Here is a 7,862-nt window from a genome sequence, read left to right as displayed (position 1 = left end):
ATTTAGGAAAAGCGTTAAAGACAATAATAATATAAAACCAAATCTTAGTGGAATTAGACGCTACATAAAATTAGATACTTTTCGTAAAAAGTTTCACTTTCTGTTCTTTGGATGAAATAAGATCTCTCTGAGTTCGCAATAAATATTGGTTTACTAAAAAAAACTTTAATTCTAATTTAAGATTGGAAATCGATATATTGTACATATCAAATTAACATAATTTATGAGTAAGTGATTAAGTAACATAAAAATGATGTAGTTTTTAAACAAATTTTGAGATAGAATAAAAGTTAAATGCGCGTGTTAATTTAATGTATTATAAATATTAATTTTACTGAAGAAATATACTTCTACAATTTGTTTTCAAATTGTGTCGAAATATATTTTTTATATTTATTCTTTTACATAACGTTTATGTTATTTTCTAACATATTCGTCTTATGTTAAATCAACAAAAAATTTGAATGGATCATTTGGGACAAATTTGTGTTAAATGTAACACAAATTTTCTAATGTGTATATTCTTTGCACATTTGGCAACGTAAATCGATTGATAGTCATCGACAATTAGAAGCATAACAAGCAAGATGAAATAATCGAGCTCCTCTTTACTCATCAATGTGTTATGCAAATCTCTTTATTAAAAATGGAAATTATCAGCATTGAATTTCAAGCGCGGCCTATCCAGCACTCCTCGAGATATGCTCTCCTAATCGATGTCACCAGCTGACTTCCCTTCGACGGCGACACCATTGTCGACGAGGCGCGTGCCGAGCGTGTCGTTGAATTACAATCGCGCGTCGAGCAGAACGAGTCACGCGCGCATTGACCCCTTTAGGGCCATCACGCGAAGGGCCGTGTTCACAGGGTCTTAGAACACGTACGTAAGTCTTTTGGGGACTCTTCGGCCCTGACTGTTGCACCATAATCCCTATCGAAAGGGCGATGGCGCAATGGCAGTCTTCGAAGATATGGCGCCAGAGCTTGCCTAAAAAATCATATATCATGATCTAATGCACCTAGAGAAAAAGACAGTAGTAGCAACTATACGTACATGAAATAACAACTATATAAATATTATATGTAGAATTAATTTTACAAACACCAAATCTAAACATATCAGCTGGTTTTTACAATAATAAATTCGAATAAAGATTAATTAAAGATCAAGTAAACACAAAAAGTAAAGAAAATAGAAAGTTTTTTATCTCAATTAATAAGTTCGGGAAACTTTATTTTATCAACCGTTAAATCGTTAAAATAAAAACAATTAGCTTATTTTATTTCATAGACTATTATCATTAAGAATTATAGAATAGAGATCTAAATTATTTTTCTACGGGGTGAAATCAGCTAATCTTTTTTAACGATTTGATAATTGATAAAATAAAGTTTTCCTAATTTATCAGTCAAAATAAAAAAAATATTATCTATAAGAATTATCCATTTTTCTTTTTTCTGTTAACTAGAAGTGGTATAATGCCATAATTCGAAGTAATTTATAATTGAGTAAACTAAATTGTTAAAATTCAAAAACTATATTTCGAATTTATTTCGAACTATATTTGAATCAACATTTACAATATATAAGTTTGTACATAAGCGCTGGAATTGCTGAAATTGTAAAGGAATTTAATATAATGATATACAGGGTGGTGCATATATGTTATATAATATATTAATATACATACATATTTTAATATAGGAAGTGTAATATAATAGGAAGTTTAATATAATAGTATAATTATAATAGGAAAGGAATTTTTTCTTCCGGATCCATAACAATGAAGAGAAAATTGCTTATCGCGAAATGCACATCGCTTGCGTGACGTTGATAAAAGTGATTGATATTAAATCAGTCCATTTTACCAGTTTTTTTCATCGTGCATCTTTTCACATGCATCGATGCATCTATATAATAATTATGTAGCCTCTCTCTCTCTCTCTCTCTTTCAAAATTATTTTTTAGGTTAAATTCATTTATATGAATATATGTATATGATGAATTTTGTGTTAACATGCACAAAGCTATTGCAATCGCAAATAAAATCAAAGCGAGTTGAATGCGTTCAAAGAAATAGGCTCGTTCGTACTAGACCATTTTGCGGAAAAATTCGTCTCTTTATTTTTTAAGAAAGAGACATTAAATAAAAATTATATGACAGAATGCACATCTTCAAAAAATTGACTAAAATATAAGATTTTCCTACTTATTTGGGTTTTGATTTCGCGAGATATCCTTAAATTTAAATTCTTTAGAATTCGAAAACTGACGATATATAACGATAAATAATAACTTTCTATGGAAAGATTACCTCCCTATTTTTTAATAAACATTAAATAAAAATTGTATATAAATGGTACATTAACGACATTAAATAAAAATTCTATTTAAGTGGCACATCTTTGGAACTGCCTGAAATATAAGACCAACCTATTTATTGAGATTTTAATATTTCGCAAGAAATTTAAACTCCTTAAAAACTCAAAGATAGACGATACATAATCATTCTGCGGAAAAGTTTACTTCTTCATTTTTATATATGATAACAACATTAAATAAAAATTCTATTTAAATATTACATTTTAAAACCGTCTGAAAGATAAAACTTTTCCATCTGTTTGAATTTTGATTTCACGGGAGATCTTTAAACTTAAACTTATTAGAATTTGAAGATAGATGAGATGTGCGATACAAATTTTTATTTACAAAAATTTCACTCCGGATCGGTCATTAAACGTGGAACAACATATGTGTATAGTTCTTGTTACGGTACATGCGCACCTTTACATACAACTGGCACTCGTAAAACACGCAGGCGGAAGTGGTTTCACTTTGGTCAACGATATGGAACCGTATGAAACGATACGCAGCGTACGCACCGCTACGGCGACGAGTCGCGTCGCGTCACATCGCGTCGCGTAACATCGCGTAGCCTCGCTTCACCGCTCTCATGTTAGCCTGATAAAAAAAATGAAGTTGGTTTTGTATGTTCCTTTTTTTTCTTCTCATTTAACTTCTCACTGCGACATCGTGCGATTAATAATGTGTGTAACATCGTCAGTTTTGCACGTCGAGCCTCACGTTCAAAGGGTTACGCAACCCCAGACGGACACGTGTCGGCGAATAGAACAGGGATTCATAAAGACGAACAAGGTTTTAATCGGTGAGCCCTATAAAGGCGTACATACTCGAGAAGCAGGGAGGAAACGCGAAGGGAAGACTGCGAATTGCGAAAGAACGTCCGAAACGAATTGTAAAAGATCGATTCCAAGTTTGTGAATTTACGAGCTCGTAATTATCTCTTCAAAATCACAAACTTTCATTCTATTTCGCTAATTATTTGTTATAATTTATAATGAGTCTACATAGGCGATATCGTTATTATTACATTCTTTGCTTTCTTTTTCTGTCGATTTAAAGTTAAATTTCATAAAATTTAAGACTACTTTGTAAAAATGCAAAATGTTGTTTCATATTTATCTATGTGATATTTAGAATAATGTTTAAATCGCGAGTTCGTATTAAATGTAAGTATTTTTAAGATCGTGGAAATTCCGGTTCATCGGTCGAATGGAAAAACGAACAACGAAGTCGAAGTTTGCAGTAACATTGCAAGTTTACAACCGCTTTTTGCTCGAGAAGTTTTGCTACAGATTTTTTCACAAAACGAAATTGCTCCAGAGTTCACTACGGTATCATATTGAAGGAAGCGATTAAGCATTTATGAACGTTAATTATTGACACGGGTTTTTCTGGTTTTATCTACTTTCAAAAGAAAATCTTGCCACGATCGACCTACGTCCCGGCGACGCAATTCTTATCTGATGTACATTGACCGAAATATACATGGACGATGGCAGATTAATAAAGTGCAAAGTACAGTCAGATTTGACGCACATTTCAACGAACAAACATTATACACAAACAAAAATTTTAAGATTTACACATTGAATTTACACCATCGTGGTGACGCAATACATAAATATTATTCACTTATCTCAACGTCAGTTTCACAGTAAAAAATATTTTGTATTTGTGTTAAAACTGGTTTTTGTTAAAATTTTTGTGTTGAATTTCTAATACACACCCCAGTATTAATTTAATATAATATTTAATTGTATTATTTAAATTTTATGTTAGAGTAATATTCAACATTCCTCAATATTAAAATAAAACAATTTATGAATAAGTATATAATAAAAAATAATGTATTTCAAAACGTAAATTATAAGAAATGAATAACATGCATTATTTTAATATATTATGAATAGAAATGTGCATCCACAATTTATTTACAAATATTTTAGTGTTCCAAATATTTTTGTGTTAATTTTTTATATAATATTTGTGTTACTTCTTAACACACATCCATCTTGTGTTAAATTAAAACAAAAATTTGGGTGAACATGTGAAACCTTTTAAATTTAATACAAATTTTCGAATTTTTGAACTTTTTATCGATCAGCTTTTTAAAAGATAATTAAAACCCGCGAAACGCAAGATTGTCATAATTCAGAGAAATTAAGTAAAAGATTAGAGAAAGAAATTAGTAAAAAATAAGTCGTTAAACACACAATCGAAGAAAAAAAAGTTAAGTAAAACTGATAAATAACTGAAATATAAATGTAGAAATTTTAGTAGACAATAAAACCGATTAAATGATAATATATACATAATTTAATGCGTCAGTACATAAGTGCTTGCTGTAATCTAGAGATAAATTGCACCGTAATTATACAGCTGTAACGACTCGGTGTAAAGTACGATGTTGCTGCTAAGTACAACGCAATGCGACCATACTCCAATGAATAATTAGCAATTTAACTGAACGGCGCTTCGTGCGGGTTGCTTTACGTGCCGGCGCAGCGAGGTAAATCACTTCGCGGCTCGACCAAGCCCGAAGGTCGTCTTGCACGGAGGCGCATGTAAATGAATGGGGATTGGATAGGGCAATGTAACAGGGTAGCAAGGGTTGTCAGGAGTGTTTCAAGGGCTCCTTCAAGGTCAAAGAGGGGACGGCAGTCGTCGTCATATCATTAAAGACCCACGTTGTGGTGTATGTGGCTGCCCACGCGCGAGCGACGAGCACACCTCTTCATTCGATCCCCCTTTTCTTTCCTCCATGCTGCCTTCTTCATTTACTTTTTTTGAGGTAAACGACCACATGTAATATCGCAATTTAGCTAATTAATTGATTAAAGTAAACGCGAAAACCGGTTTTACTAGCAACTTTTCTCATAAAAGCACTTCGACATGCCGTGTAAAAGAGACACAGTCTTTCATTATACGTTAATTATTTAAGACATACATATAAATATAATTATGAGTATAAATATAAATATAATTATAAATACAAACATAAATATAATCATGAATATGATAACATAAATTATTTTTAACATAAAAAAATAAATATATATTATTTTACATATAAATATTTATGTATTTAATATAAAAGATATAATTGTAGATTTCATTATTCTTTGTAAAATTAAAAAATTTTGAAATTATTGTGGACACCATATTAAAACTATCACAAGATTAAATACACGATGCGCTTAAAAAAACAGGATCATGACGCAGATCCTACATGAGGTCGATGATGTCAGGGATTGTGATCCCCAGCATTCTGCTCAGCTGTCATTCATACTTTTCGCAGTAATCACGATGCAACAGTCGTACGATTCGGCTACCAAGTCCGCAGAAATAGCTAGGAGTCCCGCGGGCCTGGCGCATCGTTCGACTATGATCTCACCAATGTTTTATAAGTAATACCTCGCACCATAAAAGAATCTTGGGGGTGAGAGGTAATAGGGATTCACGATCGAGCAAGAGGAGAATTTTCACCCCACGGGGGTGACTCGCGAAGGGGGATGCTGGGGATATATGCGAGGTTTCGTTTACGCAGACAGAACCCCGGGGTCGATGGCACCCCATAGGGCGGTACGCCAATTCTATGGCGCGCGTTACCGGCTCTCGACCCACCCGTATATCGATCGGTTCGATATATCTAAGCCGGGAAACAGCTTTTGTGTTATCCCATTCTCGCGTGAAGCCTACTTCATATCCTATTTCAAAAAGATTTTGAATGAGACTCGTGAACAATAGTTTCACCATCAATTCACCAAATAAGTATGTTTCATCCGAAAAATAAGTATCTATCTCTTTGTTCGAGAAAACAGCTGATACGTTTTCGTTCAATTTTTTATACCGTTTATATTGCCTAATAAATTAGAAGACTAGAATTAAAGTTATTATATAAAATTGTTTTTAGTTTAATAGTAAGTCTTAAGCGGCCCTTAAACAGTTAATGTTATTACGGTATTTGATATTGCATAATATTATTGATTATCTAGAGACTATATATCTTAAGCCTGTACGCTATTTGCTTTAAATTGTTTAAAGGGTAATATTGTACAATAACTATTGTACAAAATAATTGTACAATAATATTGAACATCTAAATGCCGCTTAAAATAATTTTATTTGTGAGTTTCAACTGATAATACATATTAATACGTTATTCACATTAAAAGATCTATTAAAGTCCACTTTTTTTAAAAATCATGTTACAATTTTTATTACATTCCTTGCGTGCATAAATTATTCCTACATGCCTGTTCGTCTTCAAGGAACAAAGCTTGACCTCGATGGAACAAGACTATGCGTTTTGCTCTTACTTGCAGAAACTCGTAATGCGGTCTCTATGCACGCGATCGTATCGTTACAATTGCAATACTGCACCTTGACGATGCGGAGAATGATTGTCGCGCTACTTGGGACGGGGAGGAAAAACGGGAACGACTTAACGAGCACTTGAGTGCCTTTGATCTGGTTTAATTAGCCGCGAGCCGCTGAACTACCGGCGGATTTATCGTCTCATACCGTCTGTGAAGAGACGAAGTTTCCACGAAAAGGCGGTTGCCACAAAAAGAGCGGTCTTTTTGAGGTACTTTGAACGATACTCTGGATTCTGTGGAACAGACAGAAATGCTTCGCTTAATGATCTGCCTTGAGCGGCTGTTACTCACAAAGCGTCAGTCAACTTAGACAAATTTTTCTCGAGTTTAATATATCAAGAGAAAAATTAAGAAACTGGGATATATCTACGAGATATTGTTATGAAAAAGTAAGTAACCTTTTATTTAACATCTAAATAAGTATATCTTCTGAAATTTTGTGCTTTATATCAATTTATGTCGATATATAGAATGATTGCTAAGTAAGTGCAAAAAATTGAAGAGGATATTCCTTTGTTTATTTTAGGAAAATAAAATTTTATCAATGTATGTCCTAAATTGCTTCATTTTCAAAATGGCTACCTATACGTATGCCCTATATATAAAAATGTTTTATCAGTAAAATGATTTTTAATATACAATATATATATATATATATACACCACATATATACTTGCACAAACTTAATAAATAAAATATCTCTAAGAGTTTTCCAGATTTCTTTCACCTCTTTTTCAACTTTAATATCCTATATTTTGGAAATGAAATAATTTAGGATATGTGTTCATAGGATTTTTCTTCCTTAATAAATCAAGAAACATTCCCTTTAATTTTTTGTGCTTACTTAGAAATCACCCTACATACATATGAGAGACGCATATGATTTTCTGTTACATTTCTTTTATGATTTTTTGTAGTCAACCTATATATAGGACAGATATCGCAAAAAGATTTATCAAAAACTGTACATGTATACTATAATATAAATATTTTAATTGTAAAATTATAATTTATTTATTTCACATTAATAAATATTAGAAGGTAACATTTGTAACAATCTTTCACGTGTGAAGTAAGTAAGTATCGGAATAGATTATGACAGTTGTAAGTTCTTCTAA

This window comes from Mycetomoellerius zeteki, unplaced genomic scaffold (assembly GCF_001594055.1).
Source record: "Mycetomoellerius zeteki isolate Tzet28-1 unplaced genomic scaffold, Tzet1.0 scaffold124, whole genome shotgun sequence".
Taxonomy (NCBI): domain Eukaryota; kingdom Metazoa; phylum Arthropoda; class Insecta; order Hymenoptera; family Formicidae; genus Mycetomoellerius; species Mycetomoellerius zeteki.
This window is presented reverse-complemented; position numbering follows the sequence as displayed.